Source organism: Spermophilus citellus, assembly GCF_964194105.1.
Source record: "Spermophilus citellus genome assembly, chromosome: 7".
In the NCBI taxonomy this organism is placed as follows: Eukaryota; Metazoa; Chordata; class Mammalia; order Rodentia; family Sciuridae; genus Spermophilus; species Spermophilus citellus.
The window spans coordinates 155768423-155781585 of record NC_138188.1 but is presented as its reverse complement, the minus strand read 5'-3'; the positions used below and the strand labels follow the sequence as shown (position 1 = coordinate 155781585).

The 13163-nt window shown below is 43.9% G+C and overlaps 1 long non-coding RNA gene across 2 annotated transcripts in view; it reads right to left on the bottom strand.

The window, feature by feature from the left end:
* LOC308652810 overlaps positions 1-13163 on the bottom strand; it is a 43592-nt gene that overhangs the window by 1914 nt on the left and 28515 nt on the right. The window contains exon 3 of one of the 2 annotated variants that reach the window (XR_014022901.1): positions 9690-9873. This is a non-coding gene — a long non-coding RNA (uncharacterized lncRNA). Of the gene's footprint in view, positions 1-8909; positions 9874-13163 lie in introns of those variants that run through there. The other variant, XR_014022902.1, reaches the window with a different exon arrangement.

Genomic DNA, 13163 nt, shown 5'->3' with positions numbered 1-13163 from the left:
TTAGTGATCACCAAGGGGGCAATCAGATGTTAACTTCTCCATTTAAATATATATATATATATTAATTTTGAGCAGTTTGAGGTTTACAGAAAAATTGAGCAGAAAATACAGAGAGCTCCACACACTCCCTCCCTCCCTCCCTCCCATTGATTTGCTTTATTATCAGCATCTTGCTTTGGTGGGGTGCATCTGTTGTCTGTGATGAGTTAACACTGACATATTATTATAACTGAAGTCCATAGTTCACATCAGGGTCACACTATGTGATTTACCTTTCCTGGGTTTTGACAAATATGCAAGAATTCACCCTTATGCTATACAGAATTGTTTCACTGCCCCTCAAACCCTTGGAGCGCCACCTATTCATCCACTTCCCCACCCTACCCCCCATCTTCCATGAGCCCCTGGTACCCACTGATCTTCTCTCTGCCTCCATAGTTCTGCCTTTTCCAGAATGTCACAGAGTTGGAGTCACACAGACTCAGCCTTTTCAGACTAGCTTCTTTCACTTAGCAATGTGCGTTCACGGTTCCTCTGTGTCTTTTTGTGATTGATAACTCCTTTTTTTCCCCTGAATAAGATGTTGTTATACCTGCCACAGTTTGTTTATCCACTCACCTACTGAAGAACATCTTGTTGCTTCCAAGTTTGGGCAATCATGAATAAAGCTGCTATAAACATCCAAGTGCAGGTTTTAGTGTGGACATAAGCTTATAGTTCCTTTGGGTAAATACCAAGGAGCTCAGTTGTTGGATTCTATGGGAAGGGTATGTTTGCTTCTACAAGAAACTTTCAAACTGTCTTCTAAACTGGCTATTCCTTTTTGCATTTCTATTAGTAATGAATGTAAGTTTCATTTGCTTTACATATCGCTAGCATTTGGTCTTGTCAGTGTTTTGGATTTGGGCCACTTTGGTATTCTTAACTTCATTCATTCAACAAATATTTACCACATATACTGTCATATATGAGAAAGTCCACCTCTAACTTCAAGGTGTTTAGTGTTCAGAATGTTCTTATGTTTCCAATGGAAGATTGGGGAAAGTCCTGCATTATTTAGATCAATGCTTTTGAACTTGAGCTGGTGTCCAAATCACCAGGAATGATTACTAAAATACAGATTGCAGTGGGGGTAGGGGTGTTTCTCAGCTCAAGATTCTGAATCCAAAACTCAAAAGTCCCCAGGTGACATTGCTGCTGGTGGTCCAGGGATGACAACTTGAGAATCACTGCTCTGGTTGCTTCTAGGGTAAAAGAACACCAAACAGGATTGTCACTCTCTCCATTATGAACAGTCTAGGGGTGCTGGTATGTACCTCACCAGCATGTTAGGAAAGTTCATGATGTCTGCACTCTGCCTGCTACTAGGAGAAGGCCTCAAGCCCTGCTAGAGCATCACTGTTTAAATCCTGTTTTCTTTCTAGAGCAGAAACCCATTTGTAGAGCTTGGTGTGTGGTGCTTGCCTGGAATCCCAGTGACTCAGGAAGCTGAGGCAGAAGGATTTTAAGATTAAGGCCAGCCTTGGACACTTAGTGAGACCCTGTCTTAAAATAAAAATTTAAAAGGATGTAGCTTCAGTGGTTCAGCATCCCTGGGTTCAATCCCCAGTATGAGAGAGAGAGAGAGAGAGAGAAAGGAAGAAAGAGAAAGAAGGAAAGAAAGAAAGGAAGAAGGGAAGAAAGGAAGAAGGAAAGAAAGAAAAGAAGAAACCCATTTTTGAAGCCTACTGTCTCCCTCCAGGGAAGCAACTCTGTGGGGACCCTGGCTTGAGAGTCCCTTCTGGAATGTCAAGCAGGTGTTGACCAAGGAGGCTGAGCCAAGGCATTTTTATGAGCACACATCTTGGTTGGTGGCTTCAGCAGATGCCTCATTCCTGGTGCTAGAGTTTGTGCACATGCCAGGTGTCCCCAAGTCCCTGATGGTGTATGGTGTACTTCTCAAGAGCAATACCATCTGCAGGGAAGACCTGCCGTGAGCACAGGGGTCAGCCTTTCCACAGCCATCTCCTTGGGCCTGCCTTTACAGTCTCATCAATCAGCCTCTGCTGCAATTGTGCCCAGTCACCAGCTAAAACTGCAGGCAGTGTTGCCGGGAACAGAGACGCTAAGTGTTGTTGCCGCGTTATTTACCAGCATTTGCTGTCCCTAACTATCAGACACTGTGCCAGACATTCCACATATCTTCTCCCTAATCTTCCTAAAGGCTTCTGGGGGTGGTTTGCATTTGTACTACCACCCCCAAATTACAGATGAGGAAACTGAGACTAGGTACTGATGAGACACTTATTCCAGGTCATATGACTAAAAGGGGCAAACTTAGAATTTAATCTCAGGTCAGCCTGATACTGCAGACTCACATATGGAAGGGTAGGTCTGAGCACAGCTACCAAGATATGAACCTTGAGGACAGAAGAAACTCTAGAACCAAGAACAAACGCTTGATGATGCACATCCCCAGCTGGAAGTCTCCTTCCATCTGCAAATTACTATGGAGCACTCAGTGTACCTCACTAACAGCACTTTTCTTGCACCTTGAGTAATCAAGTTTCTTGTTCCCCTTTGTCTCATCTGCCCTAGGGTCTTACCCAAAGTTGGTACTGGATAAATATGTATGTTTAAGAAATGAACAGATGGATTAAAATGGCCAGGTTGAATACTTCTAGTGCCAGATATTTGTTTCTGAAACTATCTTTCAGGAATCATTTATCCAGGGCTGCCTGGATAAATGGCGGGGGCAGAACATATACAAGATGAACCTGGAACATTTTGTAGTGCCAGAAAGTAATAAAGTACTAAAATACAAACAAGAAATTTTAAAACCCCACAATGATGAGGGTAGGTCAGAGGGAGAAAGAAAGAAACAGAGTGAGCCCCCTCTGGGAAGTTCCGAGTAAACAGTAAAGTAGTATTAAATTATAATGTAAAATATAAAATGGATAGGGAACATTCAGGAATCCATAGGGATATAAATGAATGATTGAATAAATAAATAAATGGGGGGGGGCAGTACAGAGAAAGCTCCAGTACAGAGGAATTGCAAACAATTCTTGTGGATATCCTGCCCTCCAAAAGCTTAGCACCTAAATCATAAAGGCTTCCTTCCAAATGGAGAAACTTGGCCAAGTTCAGCATCAACAGTGATAAATGAGGTTCTACAGAACATGACATTTGACCTTTGTGGTCTTCCTCCCCCAGGTCTATACATAACCCCAGTGTAATCATGAGAAAAACACCTATGAATCCCAAGGCTACATTCTACAAATACCTGATGAGGACTCCCGACCAGTGAAGGATCCCAAAACCAAGAAAGTCACAGCAAGAAATGGTCACAGCTAAGGGAAGCCTAAGGAGCCAGGATGAATAAGTGTCATGTAGATTCCCGAATGGGACCTTGGAACAAGAAAGAAGACACTATGAAGACCTGAGTAAAATACAAATAAACTATGCACCTCAGCTGTTAATGCATCAGTGTGGGCTTATTATTTGTGCCAAATGTACATAGATGTCAACATAGATGTCAACAAGAGGCATATGGGGACTCTTCCTACTAACTTTGCAGTTTTCCTATAAATTCAAAATCATTTTAAAATGTAGATGTTTTTAGAAGGAGAAAAAAAAAGAAAGATCATGCCATTAAGAAAGCAGGATTCTGGATTGCTTACTCTCTGTACGGAGAGGGAGGCCACGTAAAAAATGGAAAACAGTGTTCAACATGAGCTGTGTTCCCATAAAGGATGCATTTCATAGGTGGATTGTTATTCTAATAATAACTATTTTCTTGCCCATATTAGGTCAACATATCAGCAAAAAAGTGTAAGTTAACACAACTCTCCAAAGGTAGAGACTTTTCTTTGGAAAGAACCAGTATGGCTTAATAAAGAGGCCTCATCCCAGTACTGCAAGACCATTCCAGAGGAGGATTTCTAAAGTCAATGGTCCCCTTCTTGGTGGCTCTTAAAGGGCTTCTTGTTGCATCTCTCTCCTCTAGCAGAACCCTGATACCTTTGAGGATCAGGAAGCTCTGACACGTGCACAAATGGCATATAAATAGGAAGCAAAGATGTTCTGTAGTGTAAAATGTTCTATGTGAAAAATATCTTGAGTCTGAGTTTTTCATTCCCATCTAGACCAAGAACAGGAAACACACACACAGCAGGTGGATGGCCACACACAGTGTTTCTGATAAAGGTCTGCCCTTGATAGATCTGTTTTGTTGGTCATGGATCATCATTCTCAAGCAACTAAATGGCCCAGATGAAAAGATGCCCTCAAATAGGCAGCGAAGGTGATGGACAGTGAATTCTGTGTTTCACAGTAAGGGGTCAGCCCTGCCATATTCTTGATGGAGCATTGTGACTCAGATCTATCCCTTTTCCCTCCCCCATGCTGATCCCACGGGGACTTGAGTCTTGTGGATGTGCTTTCCAGGCTTACAGGTGAGTTTGACTAAGCAGGGCACTCTCTGCCTCACCAGGTGTCTCAGCAACTGTTGCGTCTCCTGCATGGTAACTGTTCCCACCAAACACGGAGCTGAGTGACCCAGCTCCTGGTGCTGGTAACACCTCCCCTCCCCTCCACTCCCAAGCCTAGAGGTGCAATGATTTCCTTCATTACCCCTCAGCTTCTCACCTGCTGAGCCAACTCCCTGGATTAAATAGCCTCTAATTAAAATGCACAGCGTTGATGTTGATTTCCTGGTTAAACTCTGCACTGTCTTGAGTCTGGGTTTTTCATTCCCATCTAGATCAATAACAGGAAACATACACACACACTTTGTACCTGTCTTCCTAATTTCATATAGTAACACAATTTCATATCACGAACAAGGTGGATCTCCATCACTATGGTGAAGCCAGGAAGTTGTAAAAGGACCCGAGAGAATGATCTAGAATCGTGGCTGGACTTTCAATGACCTCCTGGCCAAGAAATACAGCAAAATTTTTAAATGTATCACCCCTAAAACTAACACATTTTTGTCTACACACTTTCAAAACTCTCTGTGGTCACAAAGTAAAGGAAGTAATCTTCTTCTGTAGTCACTATGATGTCTCAGTTGGGTCACTCTGGTATTTCGGGGTTTACTAGGCAACTAAAAAAATGTGTCCTTGAGAGCTGAAAGATTCCATTGCTCATTGAGGGCTTTGGTTTAATACTGGCCTCTTCATTTGGTCTTATCGAATTTTTTGTTGTTGTTGTTGTCTTTTTTTGTTGCTGTCCTGGGAAGTGGAACGTAGGACCTTGCACATGCTAGGCAAGTGCTCTACCACTGAGCTACATCCCTAGTACCTTTTGTTTTATTTTGAGACAATGTCTTGCTAAGTTGCCCAGGTTGGTCTTGAACTTGCAATCCTCCTGCCTCAGCCTTCTGAATGACTGGGATTATAGATGTATACTGCACCTAGTTGTCCTTTATTGATTTCACGTAAGGCCTAGATATAGCAGTTAGGGGAATTTGTGGTGTTTTGTAGTAATTCAGGGCTGCTTGGGTTAAAGGCCAATCGTTATTCAGTGGGAGAAGTTGTTCGTTTTCATTGCGGTGCAATGTAATAGATTTTTGCCTAAGTTAATCAGATAATCCTAAAGTTTAAAACTAAAAAGTTCACTGTGTCCTAAAATAAGTAATTTGATCCACCCAAATTCACTGGGAAACAATGCTCTACTGAACTCTTTGCTGTGTAGCACTGGGTCAGAGTGCTTTGGGTGACACATCCTGCTAGGTTTGTGTGTAGTATAAATTACAGCAATCTGGTCCTTTGAGGACCAGGAAGCTCTGACACATGCACAAATGAGCATATAAATAGGAAGCAAAGATGTTCTGTAGTGTAAAATGGTGAACCATAACCTTCACCAAGCTGCTTTTCTTTTTAATCACTCAAAAACTGACTTCAGAGAAAAGAGAATTGCAACTAAACAGCTTTATTGTTTTTCTTTTCTTTTATCAACCTGTTGCAATCACTTTCATTGAAGGACAAAGTCTTGCCCCAAAGGGCCACAGTTCCGAAGCAGATGATGATTCTTAACTCCAGAAGGACAAGGCACACATGATAACCATCAAAAACAAAGGTTTAATGTAGTCCCTGTCTTTTGTGGCTCAAAAATTTCCCACACAAGACACACAACTAAACAAGTTTACATGGATGTCATCAAAAGAATCCAATCTTTTTCTCCATCACAATTTCTTGTGATAGATATATCTTTTTTTTAATTCAATGAGAAAAATGTTGGAGTATATCATGATTTCCCAGAAGCTTGGTACAATGCACATTCTTGGCTCTGGCACCCTTATATTTGGCTGGTGTTTGGAAACCCAGAAATTGGTAATTGAAAGAGGTTCCTCAATTCTGATGCAGGGAGTTCTCCAAACCAGGCCTGGTGAAATGCTCAACTCAGGAGAAGACACAGCCCCAACCATAATCTATTTCAACCTTATTTTGAACATAATCTATTTTAACCTTAGGGCAAATTTCACTTTTAACTTGACAAGTGCCACCAGCTACCAGAAAAAGAGTATTCTTCCCTTGGTCTCCTGCAGAGGCCTCTGGGTGCCCTTGCTTGTGTGACACCTTTGGGGCACACCAGAAGCACCTCTTGCACTTCATTCCATGTGTTCTTTTGCAATGAAGGAAAGGTCATTTGAAGAGCAAACTCACCTTTCTCCACCAGGGTCCCTACAAAGAACCTGCAAGTGTTTTTCAAAGAGCAGCACTGGCCCAGGGCTTGACCAGAGGCACCTTTCTTTCTCAGTGACCTGAACGGGGCTTGAAGGTCAGAGTCAAATCTGGATTGGGTTTCTGAAAATCAGTATTGGAGCACTTATGATTGAGGCCTGCCAAATCATGTGTTGGGAGTGTCTAGTTCCCTCCCCATGAAGAGTGGTGGTGTTTGATGAAAAAACACAGCTCTGAAAACGAGACGTTCTGTGCATTATCCATATTCATGAAAACTGGAACAAAACCCCCGGAAATGCTGATGCCTCCTGTCATCAGCCCTTCACCTTTTTCCTGTGGCTCTTTAATAGAAATGCCACGGAAGCCACGGAAGCCACTTGACAAGGCCCCATCAGGTGACACTCTCCCCTTCTCTCCTGACCAGCCTGATGTTAAGCAGTGGGAGGGGTGGGGTGGGGGTGGCAAATTAAACAAAACCTTTAAAAACAAGATTCTGGTTTGGACTTTCACTGCACAGATGACCAAGTGGATAGGCATTTTATTTTGCTAAATGAAAAGGCTAGTTTATCTCTTCCCTGGATCATTTTCTAACCTAACTACAGTAGAAACATTCTCAGAAAGAAAGCCTTTCTTGTTTGTTTGCCCTTTATGTTGCCACTGGTCATCCCACTTGTAGAATTTGGGCAGCCATCTGCTGCTTCTGCTTGGAGACAGGCCAACCAGCAAAGTCCTCAACAAGCCAACTCCACATTTCATCCATCAGCTCAGAAGCTCTCAATAGCCCCAGATTGAAAGTTACACCCCAATCCAAGCCCATCTTCGGTGGATGTAATCAGGGAACCACATCTAACCTGCTGTTGCTTGGATCTTGACTACACAGAGGCCATGGGTTGAGGGCTTGGTCCAAAAGAACTGCACTATTAAGAGAGGGTGGAACCTTTAAGAAGTGGGGCCTAGGGGGAGGAAGGTATGCCCTTGAAGGGGACTTAGGGACCCCAGCCACTTCCTTTTTCTCTGCTTCCCAGCTACTGTGAGGTAAGCACTGTCTTTTGCGTAGGCTTCCTGCTGTGAGGGCCCACCTGCTGCAGGCCCTGTTTTAGTCAGCTTTCTCGTTGCTCTGACCAAAATACCCGATAAGAGCAACTTAAGGGAGGAAGAGTTTATTTGGGTTTCGTGGTTTCAGAGGTCTCAGTGCCTAAACAGTCAACTCCATTGCCCCGGCCCTAAGGTGAGGCAAAACATCATGGAGGAAGGGTGTGGTGGAAGGAGAACCCTCAGGACACGGCCACCAAGAAGCAGAGAGAGAGCTCCACTCAACAGGGACAAAATATAAAGCGAAAGGCACATCCCCAGTGACCCGCCTCCTTTAGCCATACCCCATCTGCCTAAGTTAAGCCACATCAGTGGATCAATCCACCGATTTAGGTCACAACTCTCATAATATCATCATTTCACCTCTGGACATTCCACATTGTCTCAGGATTGAGTTTTTCTGGGATACCTCATATCTAAACCATAGCAGGCCGAAAGCAACAGGGTCAGATCACCATGGACTGAAACCTCTGAAACTGTGAACCAAAACAAACCTTTCCTCCTTTCAAGTTAATTCTCTCAGGTATTTTCTCACTGTCACAGAAAGCTGACTAATACATAACCTAAACTGTATAAATTCCACAGACTGGTGTTGTTTGGGGTTTTGCTTTTTGCTGTCATGCATATGTAGGAATTTTTCATGAAAAGATAGTTTCCCGGGAATGACAGGGAATACCTTTATGATGTTAATTTTAATGTGTCAACTTGACTGAGCTAAGAGATGCCCTGATGGCTCGTAAAATTATTTTGGGGCATGTCTGAAAGGTTTCCTAGGAAATATGTGCATTAGAATCCATAGACCAAGGAAAGAAGATCACCCTCACCAACATGGAAGAGCCATGTCCAATTTATTGAAAGGCTGAATAGAGTAAAATGGTGGCGGAAAGGTGAATTTGCTCTTGTAAGCTGGAACATTAATTTTCTCCTGCCCTTGACCACTGGAGCTCCTGGTTCCAAAGCCTTTAGCCACTGGACCCCACACCATCATCCTTCCCTGACCCCACTGTCCAGGCCTTTTGATTCAGACTGAATTGCACCAACAGCTTTTCTGGATCTCACCTTGTGAAGAGTAGATCAAATTGTAGAACTTCTTGGCCTCCAGAATTGTGTGAGACCATTCCCATTACACACATACACACACACACACACACACACACACACACACACACACAATCCTGGGCATCTGTGGAGATTGGCTCCAGCACCTCCCCACCACTGTAAACACCAAACTCTGCAGATGCTCAAGCCTTTAATGCAAAATGTCATGGGATTTGCATAAGATCTACACACATCCACCCATTTACTTTAAAATATCTCTAGATTATTTAAAATGCCTAATGCAATTTTAAATAATCTAGAGATATTTTAAATGCTGTAAATGCGGTATAAACAGTTGTTATATGTATCACTTAGGTTGTAATAACAAGAAACCGTCTGTACATGTTCAGTGCAGCTGCAATTTTTTAAAAATTTTCCAGTAGTTGATTGAATCTGCAGATGCAGAACCCACAGATATGGAGAGCCAATGATATACCTCCTGCTACTTCTATTTCAGTGGTACCTCTGGCTGAGATACTTGATAGCTGACCCATGGAAAGATCTCTTAAATCCAAACCCCACTGTTTGCCTCTCATAAAATAAAGATGTGGGAGAGGCACATGCCTGAGTGCCGACCTTCCTTCCTCCTCTCCTGAGTTTCCTCCCTCTTCCACAAACCAACACTGGAAAGCCTTTGAATCCTAGTTGGGAAGCTTCTGAGCCATGTGGGGCTTCCTTCCCTCAACTGACTGAACATGCATGGATGATACTCCAAAGGGTTTGCAGGTGGACTGGAGATTGGGAACCTAAGAGGGACCTAAGGGACTCGCTTCCTCTTCTGTCTTGTGAAAGGGAAAGATTCAGGAATAGGAAGGAAGTGCAGTAGCTGACCTGGTACCTAGCAAATCTCTTCATTAGTGAAATGTGAAGGCATCCTCATCTGAGCTCACATTGAGGTGACGCTTCTGTCATCTGTCTGCAGAGATCTGCCTTTTTCCATCAGAGAGTGTTGTGCAAAGTCCAGGGCAGGGTCCTCCCCCAGCCTCTGTAGTGACAATCGTGGCGAAATGGTTTCCTGCAAAGAAATGCACAGTAATAGTTCTCATTAAAGTGACCTAATTTCACAGGAACATTCTGTATATGCATTTTGAATGTATGTGGGAAGCAATCATTGCAATAGTCACTTTAGGGTGACATGGGTGGGGCTTTAAGGGGTCTGTGGTACCCCTGAAGTTGTATGAATGTTTATGTGCACTGAGTCCACAGCAACGTTTCCAGAGAGAGACAGCCTCTGTAAATGCACTGTTCAAGAAAAACATGTGAGTCACTTGTTGAATTTAAAATCCTCTAGTAGTTACTTAAAAATCAACAAGGTATGCCTAAATAATGTATTTTATTTCACTCAATATATCCAAAATATGTTTATTTAAATGTGTGACCAATATAAGAAATTGATCAGTGAGGTATTTTACATTCTTTTCTTCCTTCCTTCTTTCCTTTCTTCCTGTCAGGACACCTCTCGGTTCAGACTAGCCCTGTTAATGACAGGTACTGAATGTAAACTAGCTACCTGTGGACACAATGCTACCATAATGGACAGAGCATATCTCTAGCTTGTTTCAGATCTTCACATCCCATTGATAACAGATAGTGTCACGTGGTCACAGCGAAGAATGAGAGACCAATGTTGGAAACTGCAGAACCAAGTTCTTATAGTGCCAACAGCAATCCAAAGGTCTCCTCATGGACACACAAAAGGCTTTAAGATAATCTCACTGGGTCCTCATGACACCCACAAAGCAGACAGAGCAGATGTCATTTCCTCAGGTGATAACTGAGAAAATCAAAGCTTATGTATCAGACTCCAGTTCCCCATCTGGAAGTTGGTGGGTGAGACACCCGCACTGGGTCTTTGGACTCCAGACCCCTGGTCCTGGCTGAGAATGAGGTCACTGCCCCCACGGGCATCACAATGCTATGCACAATGCTATTCACATCTGCCACCAACTTTGAGCAGGCCTGAGCTGTTGTTGCTGTTCCCCAGCAGGGACTCGGGGCCTGGCAGGGAGCAGGCACACAACTCCTACTTGATTAATTAAGTCCACCAGAATGAAAGGCATGAGGAACACTGTCCCCCTCTTAATCACAGCCTGAGTCACCCCATCTCTGGGACCTCTTGGTGAAACCAAAATTACAACAGCCACCTCCAGGCCAAGGCCCTTCATCCATCCTCCGATACGCTCTCCTTCCCCATCATGCACAAAATCATCTCAGCATCTTTTTCTGCACTAATAACTTTGCCCTGGCCTGTTTTCAATGGAAACTTCCAACTGCAGTGGAAAACAGAACTTGAAAGTGGTTCAGTCTGATGCAACTTGGGCACCAACTTCTGCCCCTCCCTCCTGCCCACCCAAGGCCACCTGGAGGAGCCTGTGGACCACCCCATGAGGCCGATGAAGTGGTAGCGTTAGTATAAGGGAAACATCACTTTGCCCTCCACCTTGCCAACTGCGTTGGGTTGACAGGAATAAAATTCCTAACTAAAGCCATCAGAAGATGGCTTGAAACACCAGAGGAGACCAGGTCCCATCCCTGGCCACACCTGGCACAATGTCCTGCTGGCCCCTGGCTCACTTCTGCCCCTCCATCAGATCAGCCTCCTCTGCCAAAAGTCTGTTGCCTACCTGTGTGGTAGCCCAGGCATTTCACACCTGGATTTCTTTGCCAGGGGTTAGCAGAAAACCGGGGCCAGGTGCTGAGAGGTGCCATCTTCCCAGAGTTGTTAAGACGTGGGGCAAGGCAGAGATCCAGGGCGGTGCTTTCTGCTCCTCGCCATCAGCGGCTGCTTCGTGCCAGCTTGCCACTGGGCACCAATGAGGAATTTAGAGCAGGCGGGTGGGGATGAGCAAAAGCTTACTCTGAACTTTTTATGAGCTCTTCAAATCTGATTGGCAAATATTCCACATCTCAGGACCTCACATTTCTCACATTTACCCCCCACGAATGCAAACTGAAGTCCAACTGAGTCCCATGCTATTTCTGTCCAGTGTCTTGTTTTTGTAATGCTTCTCCATGAATTAGTTTTTCTGGAGAGCACCCAAAATCGCTATCCACATTTTGGTTGGGGAGAAAAAAAGATTCTGACAAATGAACACACTAAGCCAAGTACCGTGAAAGATTGGAGATGCATCCATTCAATAAGCACAGGACTGTATTCCTGCATGTCTTAGTTCAATCCTGGGGATACGAAGATGGTTAAGATGTAGAGTCTTTTATACAGTAGGGGTGAGACAAGGGGACAGAAAATTAATAAGGAAACAAATCAATATATAAGATAATGCTACTATATAATGCTCATAATCATAAAAGTTATGAAGACATTAAAACAGGTATGAGGCACAGGATTATGTTGCAATGAAAAAGACCATTTAGAAAGATGGTTTTCCTTTCAGAAAAGGTGACATTGAGACCGTGAGATGAATGACAAGAAGTGATCAGCAACATGAAGAGTTAGAAAAGTGTGTTGACAGAAGGAATTGCAGGTGCCAAGGCCCTGAGGCAGACATGAGTTTGGAAAAAGCCTAGCACAAAACACCTAGAACTCAAGTTGGATGAGTTAAGTTTTACAACAAAGTTTTAAAACTAAAGTCCTTATGAGACAGCAGCCATTTGAGAAAATTTTATCTCAGCTGAGGATAAAGGGACTCAATGGAGTTGCAACATGGGGCCGAGCCAGGATTCAGGCAGAACCATCTTGGATTCGGTCCACAAGTGACTCAAGTCTCTCAGCCACTCTATGGGGTTATTCGGATGTTAGTAACCTTTCTTAATCTCCCTTCTCCACAGAGGACACATTTAATGTCTTCTAGAGCCTTGTACCTGGCCACAGGTTATAGAGCCGAGCTGTCACAGGAGAAACACCTCATTGCCACGTGAGTAATAGCGAAGGAAGACATCTGATTTCTTGGACCTGAGGACAGCAGAAGCTGCTGGAAGCCACAGAGAACAAAGTTGCTAGTTTGGGTGTCCCCGAGGGTCCATGTAATGGGAATATGGTGGCAGTACTGGGAGGTGGTGGAACCTCTAATAGGTCCTTGGGTCTTTGTGGGTGTGCCCTGGGAGGAGAGGAAGGTAGTCTCATCCAGCCCTTCACCTGTTCTCAGGAGTGTTGTTATATGAGCAGCAGGCCTGCTCCCACCTCTGCTTCCTGGCTCACGATATGACATCCTGCCCCAACTCTGGCACCTGCCACTGCCATCTGCCAACTGCCATGAGGACTTCACCAAAAATTGAGCCAATGCAAGTACCATACCCTTGGGTCTCCAAATCTGTGAGCTAAATAAACCTCTTATCTTCATAAGTAGT